Raw genomic sequence first — 18,758 nt, forward strand, 5'->3', positions numbered from 1 at the left:
TTCGCAAATGCATTGCTCTCCACATCTTTGATCTATCGCCGCATGCGGTGTTATTTTTTATTACCACATGCGGTTGAAATTGCGTTAATTGCTAAAGCTCTTGATCGATTGTCGCATGCACCGTCATTGTGTTGATCATCTTTTCGTTCTTGATTGATGGGCGTAATGCAATGTAGATGCGTTGTTTATTTTGTCTTTGAGCCATGAACGCATGCGGTGACTAATTTCCTGCAAAACAGAAACTTAAATATTCTATTCTACCATCGCAATGGTGTTAGTGGGTGTATTTACGACATTTCATAATTTTTTCATTTCTTAGCCAATTTGTATACTATCGATTCAACTTTTCTTTATTTTTACCACAATATCTAAATAAAACAGTATAAATAAATTATATTTCTACAAGTTATCAAATACAAAGGTTTCATTATGGTAGTGCCTTTTTTAGGCTACTGTGTTTTTAGTGTGTTCGAGATCATGGGAGATCATTGAGTTCGTGACCAAAAAAGAGTTATACGGAGAGCCAAGTCTTCAAGAGTAAGTATTACTCAATCCTTTTTCTTCTCTTTTTCTAGTTAAAGCATCTTGTCTAAATGTGTATGTATAGTTTTTATCCTCTATAGTTTTGTGTTTCTGTAAAAATAAAAATGGGCTACAATCCACTTTCGCGTCGGATGTTTGCGCATCCTTCAATTGGTATTAGATCGCGGTTTTTTTTAGTCTCAATTTTCACTTTTCCTTAATTAAATACATGGTTATGCTGGGATTGTTTCTATTCTGCATTTATGTATGATGAATGTGGGTTTACGAATTTTGAATGTTTTTAGGATTGGTTTGTGTAGAATTATACTGCTTATTTGGTATATAAGGGCCTATTGTTTTAGGCACAAATTTTCTATCAAGTCTGTAATTTTTAAAGTCTAAGTCATTTGTGGATTTTTCTGGTGTCAATCTGGAGAAAAACGCACTGTACAGAAGCCTTTCTGTACAACAATGTCATGGTGCTATACCCTAGCGTTGCTGCACTCCCACACGACGTAAACGGAAAGGAGTTTTTATAGTGTCGTGGCGCTTCGATCGTGTTAATGCGCACAGAGACGGGTTCAGCGAGCGGTATGCAATTTAGGCTGTCCAGCTCCTCCAACTATCCAACTGAAGGATCTCATACCAAAAGTTCCATGAGCGTGTTTAGATCGCTCCGATTTTACAGTGACTAAAATACAAAAGATATACATTCAACACAAACAGTTATGCACATAAATCTAATTATCGGCATGCTCAGAATACAATAAATAACAGGGAAAGGGTTTCATACCAGTTGAAGATTCTCTTCGAACTTCTGAACCCTAAGCAGTGGATCCCTCCAACAGATATACCAACACCCGACGGGAACGTCGACTACAACAACACGATCAACACGAACATGAACGCTGTAGCGGGGACAACACCACCACTCATGAACCCCAGGTATTCTCGGAGTGAAAACCCAAAGAGTGGGCTTTGGTGAGTTTGGTAAAGGACGGAGAACAACGATTCGTGTAGACGATAAGCAAGTGGGAGATAATACAGTGCTATCGTATGCGAAAGTGCTTATTGTATAGAAGAGCTACACGATCGTGTAGGAAAAGCTGAACGATCGTTTAGGAAAAACGTATACGATCGTTTAGAGAAATTGTGAGGTAGATGATCGTTTAGACGAAAGAGCTACTATCGTATAGACTCTCGGGCGATCGTTTTCACGAATTCTTTTGGGCGATCGAAAAATACTGAATGCACCGCTCAAAATGAAAACCTCTTTTCATTTTTAATCCGTCGATTACCATAACCAACGCTGCCCACTACCCACTTCCGAATGTGGAAAAATTGGTTAATTATCATATAATTAATCAAGTAATTAATTAATAAATATAATCATATTATATTTATATCCTATAGATTGATATCATATATCTACTATAGTATTTTCTCCTCTACTTGATATAAATCATATTTATATCTCATTTCCTCCAAAATAATGTATCTCATACATTTAGCCAATTATATCATACATAATTAACTAGTCCAATTATATCATATATAATTGAACTTCCTCTTGTCAATTTGAACATTTCAAATTAACCCAAACACTGGTTCTCGACTTTATCCAAGCTACCCAGGGGACCTAATGGACCTGTGGCTCAAAGCTCCAATGGTACGTGAATAGCTGACTAAACTCTTTAGCCACGAGATCCACCATCTGTTAACTGTCAGTGATTCCACTAAAGACCAACAGCTGAACTCTTCTTACCATAGATATATTCTGTGTCCATTGGATATAACCAATCATGAGTACGACAACCCTTCACATATGCTCACAAGTACAGCTGGACCAATTTACCGTTTTGCCCCTGTAGTTACATCTCGCTTCTTAAGTGCCACTGATTCCTCTAATGAACACTACAACATAGTCCACTATGTGTGAACACCTCTCGGGCCAAGAGAAGGTGTGTGGCGCCACATCGTTCAAGCCCCAGAATCAACCCTTAAAGAAGCCATCTATCTACTTACCCCTGCCTTGAGGAAGGAGTGAATTCCATCTTGTGTAGTTAAATTCCCAGCTCCCAAATTAGATGAATCCCTAAAATGGTAGGTTTGAATCGACGACCTGGCCACTCGCACCCATACAAATCAAAGGATCGCCCTCCATGGCAAGAGTTCTCAACTCATTTAGGATTGAGGTCATGTTACCTATGGTCATCCTAGTGAAGTGAAGTCTCTGCCATGAACGGAGTTATATAACGAGACGTTAATACTTCGTGGTCAAGTCTTATACATTGTATAGGACGCCCCCGCTCGCATGTCTCTAACACGAATGATCAGGATCAGACCATCTGTGACATGTCACAACACTTGTGACCATTCCACAAAGCGGGCCGCATCCGTAGCGTTACTAGGATAAGGTTTCCTCCTTTATCCATTTATTATAGACCATTTTGGTTATCACTCAAGACATGATCCACTTGTATGTCACCACATACATGCTTAAGTCACATACAGATAACCAAGGATTTTATGTTTAATGGTTTATGGTATAGCAAATAAAACAATTAACCGAGCAAAAAATAATGTGTGAAGTAAATATCTCATATTAACAGCACAAGTGTTTGTACATACTGTTTACAAACTACAGGACACACGACTTTAGGGCATCAACCCCAACAATCTCTCACTTGTCCTAAAGCGAAGTGGGGTGTACAAAAAAACTTAGTAGAAAATAATAAACTAGAGCATAAAAGCCCAGTACAAGAAAATCTCCCACTTGCCCTAGTCCAGCTGCGGGTGATCCTGTAGACCCATGCTCCGTAGGTGACCCTCAAACACTGTAGCCATGAGAGCCTTTGTAAACGAGTCAGCAACATTGTGCTTCGAAGCGATCTGCGTGACAATCACGTCCCCTCGATGCACTATCTCGCAGATCAGATGATACTTCCGCTCTATGTGTTTGTCGTGTCGGTGACTTCTTAGCTCCTTGGAGTTTGCCACTGCCCCACTCTTACCATAATAGAGAGTAATGGGCCTAGACATATCTGGAAAAACTTCCAGGTCTGTCAAGAACTTCCTGAGCCAGACGGCTTCCTTAGCAGCTTCCCAAGCCGCTACATACTCCGCCTCCATAGTGGAGTCAGCGATGCACCCCTGCTTAGTATTTCACCATACTACAGCTCCTCCATTAAGAGTAAAGACTGACCCTGATGTGGACCTGCGAGAGTTCTTATTAGTCTGAAAGTCATAATCCATGTATCCTGTAAGGATCAAATCCCTTGAACCATACACGAGCATGTAGTCTCTCGTTCTCTGAATATACTTGAGGATGTTCTTTACTGCGGTCCAGTCACCCTGGCCTAGGTTAGTGATAACGGGTAGAAATGCACGTTATCATAGTGCTAAATTTTTAAACAATGCTGGCTTGCATTGATAAAACATGTTAAATTGCTTCAGAAAAGCATCAAATTCGTAATATTGCAGTCACATGCGTTCATCGCATATGAACATTTAATTTTTGTATTTTTATGCAAAATATGCATTGACGCAAGGCGAAAATTGCGATCATAGGAAGTCTTGGTCGAGCGTAGCATTACCGCAAGGCTTTGCAGTGATCGTGTTCGCAAAAATTTGCTCAAGAAAGATTGGCACAACTTGGTCGGCACAACATGGTGGGTGCATCTGGATGAAAGACTAATTAATCGCTCTGGGATAGAAAGCTGACGACAGTGAATTCGAATTAAGTTGACAGCCGCTAACGATAACTAGTACATTCAGCTTTTCAGTGACAAATATTCGGCGCATCAGTCAGGGAATTAAAGTCATCCCATCTGTGAAATCATGAGAGAGAAGCCGCCGTTCACCCTGGATGTTCTTTAGATACCAAAGGTAACCTTCAGAAAAGGGGTTAAAAAATTCATACGTTTGGATCGCACGTCTTTGTTCATAGTTTTTTTTTCGTTTTAAGGCGGAGCAAGAGCAGAGTGGTGACACCGGAGATCGCTCAGGGCAACTCGAGAGAGAAACTTGAGGCGTAGAAGTAGAGAGCGGGCCGACCCTCGCGAGAGCGAGATTATTTTTTGAACACGAGTAGAAAGACAGTTTAAAAGCCTAGGAAGCAAGAGATTACTACCAGGCTCTTTATTCTATACTTGCATTGTTATTTTGTACTTCATCTTTATATTTATACAATGGAAGTTCTTATTCTACATCTATTCACTCTCTTAGTATGCATGAGTAGCTAAACTAGTCGAATGGGTTGAGAAGAACTAAGCTAACATGACCTAGGAAGTTCATTGCTTGCGATTATCTTATGTTATGCTGTGCCAAACATCCCTTTAGGGCTACTCGAGAGAGAGTCTAAAGAAAGAACCTACGATTCAAGAGAGCTAGGTTAGAATCTAGACTCGAGAAAACAGGATTAGAATTGCATAAACAAGAAATAGGGACTTAGAAATAAGCTCTGTTTGCCAACCTGCATCGCATGCATCCTAGAGATAGGTATGATATTATGTGGTTGCCTTATTTGTGTGTGTGTCATGTTGTTATCGCATAAATAAGAATAGAGGCTTATGTGTAGGTCCTATAGACTTATCGCATATATCGCATGCGTTCTAGCCTTAGAAGCCGTGGCATTCGCACCGATAGGTGGTTTACTGTTGTATGCATGTTGCATGATCGCATAGCATGAACGCATACTAGGAAGTGTTAGTCGAAACGTTTCTCAACCCATTCACCGCATATTCATCGTATCTCCCGTTTTATCAACTCTTTTCAAACTTCGCTGCATTTTTTTATTTTTGATTAACGCAAACAACAATCTTAACAACTATTGATTTATGTGGTTACCGGAAAGTTTTCCTAAAAATTACCAATGCAACCTGTTTTCACAAGTCCCTGAGTTCGACCCTGGACTTACCAAGAAACTCAGTGGAGTTAACACTTGGATTCTGCTGAGGAAACTTGAGTGCTCAACGCAATTACACCATTGCATATCATCCATAATTCACCTCATAAAATAACGCATCAGTTAGACTGATACCTACTGACTATGCCCACAACGTAACAGATGTCTGGACGAGCATAGAGCATCACGTACATAAACTGCCAACGACAGACGCATATGGGACCCGTCTTATCTCCTCAACCTCTTGAGGAGTCTTAGGACACATTTCCTTAGACAAAGTGACTCCATGTTGGAACGATAGTAGGCCCCTCTTGGAGTCCTGCATCGAGTACTTGAGCAACATCTTGTCAATATACGATGCCTGAGACAGTGCTAGCACTTCGTTCTTACGATCTTGAAAGATCTGTATACCTAGAACAAACTGAGCCTCTCCCAAATCTTTCATTTGGAATTGGGTCGCTAGCTAGTTTTTAACTACAGTCAGCAGACCTATATCATTCCCAATGAGTAGGATATCGTCTACATACAACACTAAGAAGACTACTGAAGTGTTGATGATCTTCTTGTAGTCACAAGGTTCATCAACGTTTTGGTCAAAGCCATACGACTTGATCGCACTATCAAACCATATGTTCCAAGATTGAGACGCCTGTTTCAGTCCATAAATGGACCGATTCAGTTAGCAAACCTTTTGCTCTTGACCTTGGGCTATGAATCCCTCGGTTTGCACCATATAAATGGTCTTCTCAAGATTACCATTCAGAAAGGCCGTCTTGACGTCCATTTTCCAGATCTCATAATTATAAAAAGGTGCAATGGACAAGAGGATTCAGATTGACTTTAACATGGCAACAGGCGAGAAAGTCACCTCATAGTCGACTCCCTCGACCTGGATATAACCCTTTGCCACAAATCGAGTCTTGAAGGTCTGTACCTTCCCATCACCACCCCGTTTGTGCTTGTAAATCCATTTACAGCCTATAAGGCGAATCTCATCAAGCTGATCTACAAGATCCTATATTGAGTTGAACTACATTGACTCCATCTCGAGATCCATGGCCTTGACCCATTCATCCCCGTCAACATTCCCTATTTCCTTCTTATAAGACACCGGATCCTCAACGTCACCATCTGCCACCATAGCAAGGATTTTCATGAAACCCAGATAGCGAACGGGTGGGTTCGTAACCCTCCCACTACGTTGAGGTTCCCTCAACTCTTGAGGTGGAATTGACCTACTAGATGAACTCCTATCAACAACTCTTGTTGATGTAGCAGGCTCTTCAATAACTCTTGTTGAAGTTTCAGTAGTTTCATTGGAAAGCTCACACAACACGACTTTGCTTCGTGGAATGTGCTCCCTTATATGATCCTCCTCCAGGAAAGTAGCGTTTGTTGAAACAAACACCCTATTTTCCGTCGGACAGGGTGCATCAGTTTATTTTGCTAAAATGATTGATTGTCTAACTGGGTAATGCATGTATAACTAATATACATAAATTATGCAATTTCATAATGACAACCGCTACATAAAATTTACTTGCCGCTGAAAAACTTAACAACAATAACTATGCTACATGAAAAAATACTATCAATACAGTGTTTATCATCGCTGACTTATGATTCATTATCGTTGAGGAGTGTCTTCAAGTCCCACCTACTAATCCACTCGAACTTTAGTCTTATTGCTTGAAATTTTCTTCTTTGTCTCGTTTTCATTTGTTTTTCCTACTAAAAGGTCGTAGGGATTTGGAGCTCAATCTAGCCAAAAGCCAAATCATGGAGTTGAGGACCAAGCTTCAGTACAAGCATACGGATTGACAAAAGCTTGACAACTTTTGCATATGAAAATTTTAGATAATCAATGGTTAGTTTTAAAATAGATTATTCTATTGTGTCGTAAGCTACTCTTTATAAGTTTCATGCATGACTTCTCTTCAACACATACACTCAATCTAGCCAAAAGCCAAATCGTGTTCTTCTTAGTTTTTTGTGTGTGTATGTATAGAATGTCAATCCTTTGAACCCTTGATATTATAGGTTTCTTGAATCAAAGGGGAAACTTGTGATATCTCTGTTTTTTAACTTTGTATATGGTTCTCTATAGTTGATTGCAGTATTTTTTCCCACATTTGTGTTCTACATTTTTAGTTTTGCATCATATTCAATTGTACTCTATTTTTTAGAAAAATGTTGCCCCATTTGATGAATGAGTTTTAAGATGAATTTGATGGTAAATATGGTTTCCTTTTAGTAAGCAAGGATAAGAGATTTGGAAATTTTTGGACGTGAATATTAAAGGGTGCATCACTTTAAGAAGTGAAGAATAAAGGATACTTATTTGTCTTAAGGAAACTAGAAAGTGAAGGTTGTCATTTTTTTTTGCCATTTGTCACAATGTAATTTGGATAATGTGGTGACCCTACAAAAAAAAAATGTTTATTTATATATGTGGAGTGTTGTATTGATTGAAGCATTCCATAACAAGCAATAGTTATACTAATTAATATTTATTTTGATATAAATGTACTTGAATATAATATTAAAGCTTTATATGATTACAATTGATTTTATAGTTACATTTGTAATAATATGTTACGGGTATAAAGTGTTACATCAATGATATACAACTTCATCAAAATCGACTATCACGACGAGATAAAAATGTATTATAATTTTTATAGAATTTTTCTTTTACTATGATAAAAAATTGCTATCAAAATTCAATAATAGCATTTTCCTATTGCTATGAAAAGTTTTCATAATATTAAAATTATGCAATAAAAAAAGTACTTTTTATAGCTTTTTTCGTAATATTGAAAAGAAGCTATAGAAAGTCAGAGACTTTTAATAACATTGGCTACAACAACATCTTCAAAATGCTATAGAAAGGCTTTTATAACATTTTCTACTGTTATAAAAATTGCTATAGAAAGTCTTTTATAGCGTTTTTTTATCGCTATAAAACATGCTATAAAAGAAATTTTATAGCCTTTTTTCCAACGCTTTTTATGAAATGTTTTCATAACGTTGAATATATAGTATCAAAAGTTGATATTTTATAGCGTTTTTTATAGAGTTAAAAAAATGCTATGGAAAGTAGAGGACTTTCAATAGCATAGGCTATGCCAATATTCCGAAAACGCTATGAAAAGCCAACGATAACGTTTTTTTATGCTACCCTATGTGATATTTGTTATAGCGGCCCTTTTTTCCCTCTATCTGATAGGGTTTTCATGTTATTTTGTCTTCCACGTCCTTCATGCACCGACTCTTTTCACTTGGAAACTTGGTGATTCCTGTCTTCACCGATATTGGGTCTCTCTTTTTTGCTCTCTTTAGAGTGTTTTTCATTGGCCTTCTGCCCACAAACAAATTTTTGGGTTTTTACTCGTAAAATTATTTATGCATAATTTTTTAGTGGTTTTGATTTTCTTTTGGGAATATTTGTGGGTCTTTTGTGCAGACTACGATCTTTAACTGTTGTAGTTTATCAGATCATTTGTATGGCTCCTTTTGATTTTTGTTGTTTAGATCTTAGTTCTGGAGGTATGTGTTGATATGATTTAACTCCTTTTTGTTTTTGGGTTATTAAATTTTATGTTGCTATGTTGTAAGGTGTAGATCTTACAGCTGCACGATTTTGGATCAATTGTCTCAAGACTTCAAGAGTTTACTTTTGTGAACTTATTGTAGATTTCTTGGTAGGGAATAGGGATGATATTGGTAGTGTTATATTCTGATATGTTGCTTTGATTTCTAATATCAGACAAAAACTATGTGGTTTTATTAGGTAGAAAAATGATGATTTGATCTGTGTTCTAATAGATTTCTAATGTTTTCTTCGTGGTAATATTTATGTAACTATAATTGCATATTTTCATTGAAGTACGAATTTTGTGGTGTGTTTTATTGGGAGTACAATCACTCAAGTTGTGAACTTGATACGATGTTGTCTGGCAAGGATAAAAATGAGGTACTCTTATTTGTTTGACAATCAATATGTGCACTTTAGTGTCAGCATACCAATGTGAGTTTACCTGCTCCTACATTTACTGGGAGGTTAGTGAATGCAGGGACAGTGTCATTGATTAGGATCCGAATTGAATAGTTTGGTTTGAGTTGATCGATTTTTCTTAAACTTCAAACATATAATGTACAAAGAAGGAACAATAATCTCAGCCAAAGCAAACAAGAATGTGGAGATTCTATTGGATGAATACATTTTAATTAAAAATCGGCACAACAAAATCACTACAGAGTCAAACTAGCACATCATTTTTTTCCATCTAGAAATAAATTATTCTAATGTTATAAGCCTATTATACTCATTTGACACCCCAAGTTGTCTAATGAGTATGTTCGAGAGTTTGAACATGGTTCGAGTTGTCTTGAATATGGCAAAAGGAAATCTACTCTGAAAAGAAATGGAATGGTTGAATTTTTTTTTTTTTTTTAAAAAAGGAAATTTGTCCTTTGATATTTGGTCTTGAAAATATGTAAATAAAAAAAAAAGTTACTAATTGTGTAATTAGAGTAAGAATATTTGGTCTTGAAAATATGTATTTAATTTAACTAAGTTCTTAACTTTTACCATTTGACACAGTTATTAATTTTTATTTTTGATCCTTTACGCGCCACGTAGACAGCCCCTTTCTTCATCTTCTTCGTCGCGAACACGGATCAGCGCCGGTACCATCGACGTCCAACCACCGCCGCGCCGTTATTCTCAGACACGGACGGAGACGCTCCGCCAGCCGTGCGTCCTCAAATTTGTCGCGCCGCCGCCAACGGATCTCCACAGCCACTGCCGGTATTGTTTGGTTAAGTGTTTTAGTGTTATTTTTTGGTAGATTCTATATTACCCATTAAAAATTGGACCTAAAATATCTTTACCCATGATGTTTCAGGTCTAGATTCAAGGTTTGGAAGTGTTTAAAGCCGCTTTTCATTAAGGTTAACTCCATCTGGGAAAGAAACTTCAAAAAATATTAAGGATTTATTGAAGGTGGAGTTTGTAGAAGATCATTCCAATGAAATCTCCGAACTGATATGTGTTGGTTGCGGGATGATTAACCTATCCAAAAAGCACTCATGATCGACGATTATCACAGGCTTGGGACTCGAGGAATCCTTAATATTTGTGTGTTTTTTAATTTCAATCAGAGTTAACATTATTATTTCTTATTCTTTATTGGTTCATTCGTTGATTAGTTACAAGTAAAGAGAGTATAAGTAAGGCCTCTTTTTAATTAATCTTAGATTGTTTTCCTAACATTTACAAACAAAACAGTGCATCAAAAACTATTGCTTTGTCTTGATGGGTTATTCTTTAAATAAACATTTGACTAAATAAATCTTTCCCTCTTATTTTAAAATATTTGGCTAAAAGACACTTTCAGTCCCTAAACTTTTATGAAAGTAACAATTTAATCTCTGAATTGTAGTATGTACTTTCAAATTTTTAACAAATATCAATTTTTATTATTTTACTATTTGCATTTTATAACAAGAGTATCGAGTCTCTAATTAGTTTATTATTTTATTTATTCAAAAAATCTGATTGAGGGACTAAACAATAATAGAATATAATACATTTCTTAATTACAAAATACATACTATGGGTGCATTAGATAGCATATTTCGAGCTAATTATTGGATAACAAAGGAATAAACCATAATAGCATGCATTATTACTTGGTAAACAAAAATATATTATTCAATTTCTCCGAAATTTAAATTCTTAATTTTTTTACTGAGTAAAAAAGTATTATTAAAGCAATATACTCACCGGTGATAACTTTGTGGATTATTATTATTATTATTATTATTATTATTATTATATAATAAATAATAGTTAAATCTAAAAATATTATTCAAATAAAATATTTAAATATGGAAAAAGGGGGTATGTCACTATGTTGAAATTTGAATTAACTGATAATCTAGTTTAGGTTTTAACTATAATTTTAAATCGACCATTTTTCTAAAACAAAATAAATAAAATAAAGATAAACTGTTAGTAATTAATAAAAAAAAAAAATCACTAAAAATGGGGGGGGAAGGAAAGAAAAAAGAAAGTGAAAAAAAAAACTCCCCTTCAACGATGCAAAAGATCCCGGTCAAATATGCTTTTAAAAAAACCAAAAAGAAGAAATTTCAAACTTAAAAGTGGTCAAGTAAAATATTAACTTAAAAGTGAAAAAGTACAATAAATGGTAGAGAAATGTATTAATTTAGTAGGTAGAAAACAAGCGTCAAAGGCTTGTTTATTCTTGCCTAAAGGGGTTTCAATGAAATAATGTGTTCTAATTTGTCCTTACATACATATCTTAGTTATTGGATCATGATGTTTTACATCTATAGTCTATATATCACATCCGTACATGAAAGGTCTGAAACACTTACTGTTGAAGTTAGGGATAAAATGTCATTCGAATCCAGAGTTAGCTAGTTCTCCCAAAAATGCATTGAGGGTAGACTGTTGGGATTGATGCCCTAAATCTCGTGATCTTGTAGTTTGTAATTGTATATAGATAAATATTTTATTTATTTAATAAAATAAGAGGTATTTCATTCGACATTTAGTTGTATTAACCCAAAATACAATAAACTAAGATCTGAGGTTATCTGTTGTAACTTAAACATGTATGTGGAGACATACAGATAGATCATGTTGAAGTGATAACCTAAACGGTCTGTAATAGATGGATAAGGATGGATACCTTATCGTGATAACACTACGGATACGACCTATTTTGTAGTTGTTACAATTGTTGTAAACTGCTACAAATGATTTGATCCTGATCATGCATGTAGACACATGTGAGCGAGAGTATCTTATACAAAGAGTTTGTATAAGATCGGACCATGAAATTAATAGTCTCTCTTTATAACACCATTGTTAGAAGAGATTTACATTTCACTAAGATGACTCTAGAAGACTTGGCCTGAATCCTATGAGTTGTGAACTCCTGCCTGTGAAGGCGGTCCTTTGATCTACATGGGTGAGAGTGACCAGGTTCGCCAACTCAATATACCTACCATTTTGAGGATTCGTCTGATTGAGAAGCTGGAAATACAGCTACACAAGAAGGAATTCACTCATCCCCTTCTATTACGGTAAGTAGAGATTGCTCCCTTAAAGACTGATTCTAGGGCTTGAACAAAGTGGCGCCACACCTTCTCTTGACCAGAAAGGGGTTCAATTATAGTTGAATTATAATTCATTGTTCATTAGAGGGATCATTGGTACTTAAGGAGTTATATGTAACTATAGAAACAAAATGGTAATTTTGATCCAGCTATACTTATGAGCAATTTGTGAAGGGTCAATGCACAATTGATTAGTTATGTATAGTGGACATAAAAATATATTTATAATACGAATACCGAGGACTCAATTGTGGTTGTGTCCGAGTTTTGGTTCGAGAAATTCTTGAAGAAGGTCTATAAGCTGTTCGCGATCGTTCGAGGGAGGATTCGTGAAGAAAGGTTCTTCAAAGGTGATATTTCTTGTTCTCTTTACTTGTAAAACATTCTGTAATTTATTTTAAATACATATCTATTGTATGTTTACTGTAAACTTAGTATTAGATAATTAATGGAATTTGGTCGATCATCTTCTGCTCAAGGTTCTCTTCACTAGTGTTCCTTCAGATACTAGACTATTCCTCTTTTCAAATTTGCATATATTTTTCATTAATGGTTTAAATTCAATTTCGATCGCTATACTTTATGATTATTTGTCTATTTATCCATAATTCTTAAAAAAAAAATCCATTTTACATAACCATAATACAAATTCTATATGTATATATATATATAAAGAATTGTTAATACAAAGTTATGATAATATTTAAAAAGATTATCAAGTGTAATGTTATTTGTAATTGTGTCTAAAAATATTCACAACCAAATAAACATTTTTAAAAAAAAACACTCAAAATTAAAGATGAGAAATTTTGAGAGTATTGAAATCCACATGGTTGAGAACTTAAACAACAATGGTAAAATAAGATTAATTCTTTATTTGATTTTATTTTTTTCATAGTATACCAAAACTAACTATTTCTTAAGCTCCTCATCTAGAATGTATTTGGAAAAATATCTTTTCTGTTTAAAGAATAATGTAATGTAGACTTTACACTTTTAAAATTGCGGCAGTTGCAACTTTAATAGAAAAATTTAAAAATTGGATGTGTATCCTAAGTTTTACTTTTTTGCAAATATGTCAAAAAAACTTCTATCTAAAAATTTGATTGCTATCTGATTTCTATGTAATTGACATGTGATTGATATGTGATTGTCACACCTGTAATTACAAAAACGTTGAAGTCATGACTTTAATTTCTTAAAATGTATTTGACATATGATGCAATTTTCCTTTTAAATCCTGGACTTACCTCGAACACATCCGAAATATAGATAAAGGACCTTACTAACAAATATGTGAAGCATTCATAGAATAACACATGGAATATTATGCAATACTAGACTTCATGATGTCAAAGACATGAAAGAGCAATTTTGTAAGAAGGAAAAATTGCAATACATTAAAATATAAATTATATTGCTTTATGGTTTATTTTAAATAATAGCATTGCAATTTTATGTTGAAACAATAAAGTTTTTCAATTTAAGAAATATCTTATAATTTAATTAGTCAACAAACATATACAATACATGTGAAATCTTATAATTCTAATTATATTTTGAAATGGTATTTCTTTTAACATACAATAATAAATATTATACAATTTTATTTTAGTTACCGTCAACTTTTAAAATTTAGATAATGTAACAATTTTTATTTTATGTTCTCATATTATCGTCTTTTTGTAAAAAAAAAAATGATATCCAGCACAAAGAGAGAAAATTTGTTCTTGTAATTAAATTATCGAATTAATAGGTTAACATTCTAGTACAATATTGTAATATATATAATGCTACTGTTATTATTTATCTACTCTGAAGTCACATGAAATGATGCATTATCTCGCCATATTAATTACTACTTTCGTTTAATTAAATCCTCTATTTTTTGTATTTTTTTTATTTTTTTAAGAATGTAAATAGTATTTATTTTATTTTTCTTTTACACGTACATCTCACATATACATTGGAAGAATCAATGCACCAATTCGATGTGTGTAACTATCTCCACCCCCAACAAATGCATCCAATTGACATCTATTGTATCCTATCTCAAAAAGTTGCATCCTGCCAACATCAACTGTATTTATTAGTCCTAAGATTTTATTTTTAAAATATAAAAAATTATTTTAAAGTCACATCCATTTCCTTTCAAATAGACACCTACACTCGAAAAATCATAACCACTCGATAAAGATTCTCTCTACATAGCTCATTTTGTAGTAGAGATTTAACAAACACTTTTAATTTCTTATCTATATTTAGATGTTATCTTCAAAGATTGTTTTCAAATTTCAAACAAGCACAACATATAGGTCTAAACTAATTGTTTTAAAAGCTGCTACCATTCTAAATTAGGTTAGGATCTAGGGGGATTTTTAAAAATAAAATATATATATATAACATTGATAAAAATGGATAGAAGTTTATTAATGTCTAGTAATATTTTTTTTACTATTTCTATAAATAGTTAAATAATTTGTCATTCTTTTTATCTTTGAAAATTTCTCCAACATCTATATATAAGAAAGACCTACTACGGAAATATTTATTTGTCACAAATAGACAAAAACCACTTTAGTAAAAGCTAGATGTGGATTCTTTATGGTCCTCTCTTCTTTGTTTTCTCTTGAAACACTACATGGATGGATTCTCACATGCAAACATCAATTTTAATTTACAGTACAAGAATTTTTATTTGTTTTGACGTTTTTTTTTTTCAAACCATCAATTTTCATTGATATAGACTAGTTTCTCCTGAAGTAATATTAATTCGTCGACTAAAATGAAGCAACACCTACGTTTTTTCTTTTACATATTTATGCCGACACAACTAGCCACTTATCCCGACACATAACATATCGCCTAGAGTTTTAAAGAAATATATTTTTCCTTTTCCCCCCATTTTCCTTCCCCCGTTTTTCCCTTCCCCTTTTTTCCTAATTCCCACTTTCTTTTCCCCCCATTTCCTTTCTCACTCTACTTTTCCACCATTTTCCTCCCACTCACCACCTCCCTCCCCCTCACGTTTTTTTTCTTCCACCTCCCTCATTCACTTTTTTCTTTGCAAGCTTGGAGATCTGGCGGCCACTCCTCCGATGCCGATAGCCGCACACTCCTCCAATGCCGATGTCACATGCTCCTCCAACTCCGATAGTTGCACGCTGTAAGTTTACCTATTGTGTTAACACAGTTTTATTTTTTTTTTTTTTTTTTTTTTTGATTAACATTGATTTTTCTTAAAAAAAAAAAAGTTCAATGGTGGGTATTAGAGTGTCATGGACTAAAATAAATATCTAATTGAAACTTCTAAATGCTACATTAGCTCATTTCCAACAACTTTTTTCTCCTCTTTTTCAAATGATTAAAATGAATGCATTAGAAAAGAAATGAAAAAAGAACACACTTTTTACATTACATTAGTGAGCTTTAACTAAAGGTAGTAACTTGTAGTTGAATATACTCTTTTTTCTCTATCTTACTTATATTTGTAGCATCAATTTTAAACCTTATCTTGTAATTATTGTTTTTTTTACAAATAGTTAAAAAAAAAAAAAAAAAAAAAAGGTGAAATGATTTGAACTACATAGATGATGATTAGAATTATGATATTCCATTATTATGTGATTTATGTTGATGGAAAAAATAGAAAGTAAGATTTATAAAGTTAGAGAGAGAAACTCAATTACTTATTTAACTAAATGTAAAAGGGTGTGTTTTGGAACTTAATTTGTTTATAGATTGTGGCTAGAGGGACTCCACGCGCATTTTCTAGAGTTCAAAAAGCTTGTTAAAAAATGTTGTATATAGAAAGCATGTCAAAAACTATTCTTGTGGACATGGAGTTACAAGATGAATTTTAATTGTTATCTAGTTTCTTTTGATAATATGTTTGTTATTCATACTTTTTAGGACCTTTTTAGGTTGCTTTAAGAGTTAAAGTGTCATTTGAGTACTTTTTAAGAGTTTTTTAGGTTGGCTTTGAGAGTAAAAAAGCTTCTTAGATATTATTTAGGAACTTTTAAGTTAGTTTTGAGAGTCAAAGTGACTTACAAAAACTTTTTAAATTTTTTTTAGAGTCAAAGTGTCACTTAGACAAAGAGTAGAAAATGTCTCAATTTCAACTATTGTTGTGGGTCAAAATCCTTTCTACAAGTGCAAAATGAATTAGTATGGTGCAAATTCATTGTTGTTTTATTTATTATCTCATTATACCTGACTAATAATTTTTTGTTGAATTATAGACAACAAAAAATTGTGAAGATATCGGCCCAGTGGAATTGTTTCACGAAAGTCACTTCACAGAGAATGATGAGTGAAATTTTATTATATTATACATGTGTAAATTTATATTAAATATATGTTTTTTAGTAGATTTAGGAACTTGTTACATTATTATGTGGATATCATGCAGCTATGGTGGCCAATATAGATACCTTTATTTCAGCATTCTTTATGTTTTAGGTGTGTTTAAGACAAGTTTGTAGTTTTATAGAAATTTTTTTTTTCTTTTGCTACTAAGTTTCAAGAGAAAAATTCTTTTAACTTATTTGGAGGGAGGGATTCCAAGACTTTTTAGGAACTTTTTTTAGCTTATTTATAGCTTTCGAGAGATGGACTATATATTTTAATTCAAACTAGATTCTCAATTGAATTGGCAGCAAAATCTTCTATAGCTTGAATGATAGCCCAATCAAAATATACAATAGCAATAGAAGTATCAAATGGAAACATTTGCAAATGTTGGATTCAACCATTGTTAGGCCTTCTTTTAATTAAATAACATTTGATTAAGCAGTTAAAGTCTATATTTATATATTATTTGTCCATTATAATCACTTAGTGGCCAAGGTCAAATTCTTTCACCTTTTTGTAAAGAAGAATATATAAAGTGGAGTGGCCAATATACAAAGTTTTTTCTTTCATTTTTTTTTAAAAAATAAAATCTTTTTCAGTTTCTGTATTAAACAAATATCATAGTGTATGAAGGTTTATAGAAAGGCCAAATGGCCAAGTGTTACGGGGCTAAAGCGCAGTATTGCGTATGACTCAAAATTTTTCCCTTGCAGCGTCAAGTTACCCTTGACCAACCCTCTTGTTTAGACCCAAATTTTTCCAACAGTTATTTACCCAACCCGCATGCACCCTAGAACGGGTTGTGCTTAGCTCACGTCTAAGAGAAGGGTAAAGAAGATACACGCTTTTGTGGAAATAACACTTTATTCAATAAAGTTATGAAAACCACAATTTACAGTGACACTGCTCATAAAACTACTCTAAAAATAATTTACAAAGGACAGAATTCACTCTTGAGCTCCCAACGCCAAAGTGAATGTTGTGTGTGGATGTACCTTGTCTTGACATTCCCAGACTTTATATTTATAGGTGGGAAAGAGCCTAAAAACATGGAGGTAGTGGGGGAGCCCAAGTGGGTCTAACTACCCACTACTCTTTTCTTTAGGGTCACTTAACATATTCCCCCACTTCCTTCTAGAAAGGGGATATATCCGCTACTTCCTCTTTTTAGCTTCCACATTCTCATTTACTATTGACATCACTACCCCAAGATGTAGGAATGCACACTAAGTAGATGTTTGTCCTTGAAATCCTCCTACTTTTGTATGCATTTTTTCACGTCCAACAGATGTCCAAAAAATCCGCTAGGTCGGGCCCCGCAGGGACCCACCCCGAACGGATGGAGAATGTGAACCCCGAATCCTAATTTCTCTACTTAAGTATGTTCCCTACTAAGACTAGTGTGGTGAGTAGGTTGATGTGGAAATTAGTGTGTAATGGTAGAGAAAAGAGTGGAGATTTGAAGAAAATAGGGAATTTGGAAGCTTAACATTGGGGAAAAATTTGGAAATTTGGTTAAGTATAAATTTTGTATGTTGATGCGTTGGAAGGGTGGTGTTGATGCATTAGAAGAATGGTTGGGGATGGCATGTGGCTGAAGGAAGAAAGATGGAGGTGATGCGTTGGAAGGCAGCCCATGCGTCGAGCAGCCTCGACCAACACCCCTGCCATGCGTCGAGCAGCCTCGGCCAACACCCTTGCCATGCGTGGAGTAGCCTTGGCCAGCACCTCTGCCATGCATCGAGCAGCCTCGGCTAGACACCCCTGCCATACGCCGAGCGGCCACGCCCGTGCGTTGAGCGCCCTGTCGAACGGCCAC

The 18,758-nt window shown here is 34.5% G+C and overlaps 1 long non-coding RNA gene across 1 annotated transcript; it reads left to right on the forward strand.

Moving 5' to 3' along the window:
• The first annotated feature begins 15,543 nt into the window (after positions 1-15,543).
• Positions 15,544-17,935, forward strand: LOC150037858 (uncharacterized). Its single transcript, XR_016527851.1, has 2 exons — positions 15,544-15,749; positions 16,828-17,935. It is a non-coding gene; the product is annotated as an uncharacterized LOC150037858 (long non-coding RNA).
• The last annotated feature ends 823 nt before the right edge of the window (positions 17,936-18,758 follow it).

The sequence above is a fragment of the Benincasa hispida genome, chromosome 2, assembly GCF_027475165.1.
Source record: "Benincasa hispida cultivar pf3 chromosome 2, pf3_genome.v1.1, whole genome shotgun sequence".
NCBI lineage: Eukaryota > Viridiplantae > Streptophyta > Magnoliopsida > Cucurbitales > Cucurbitaceae > Benincasa > Benincasa hispida.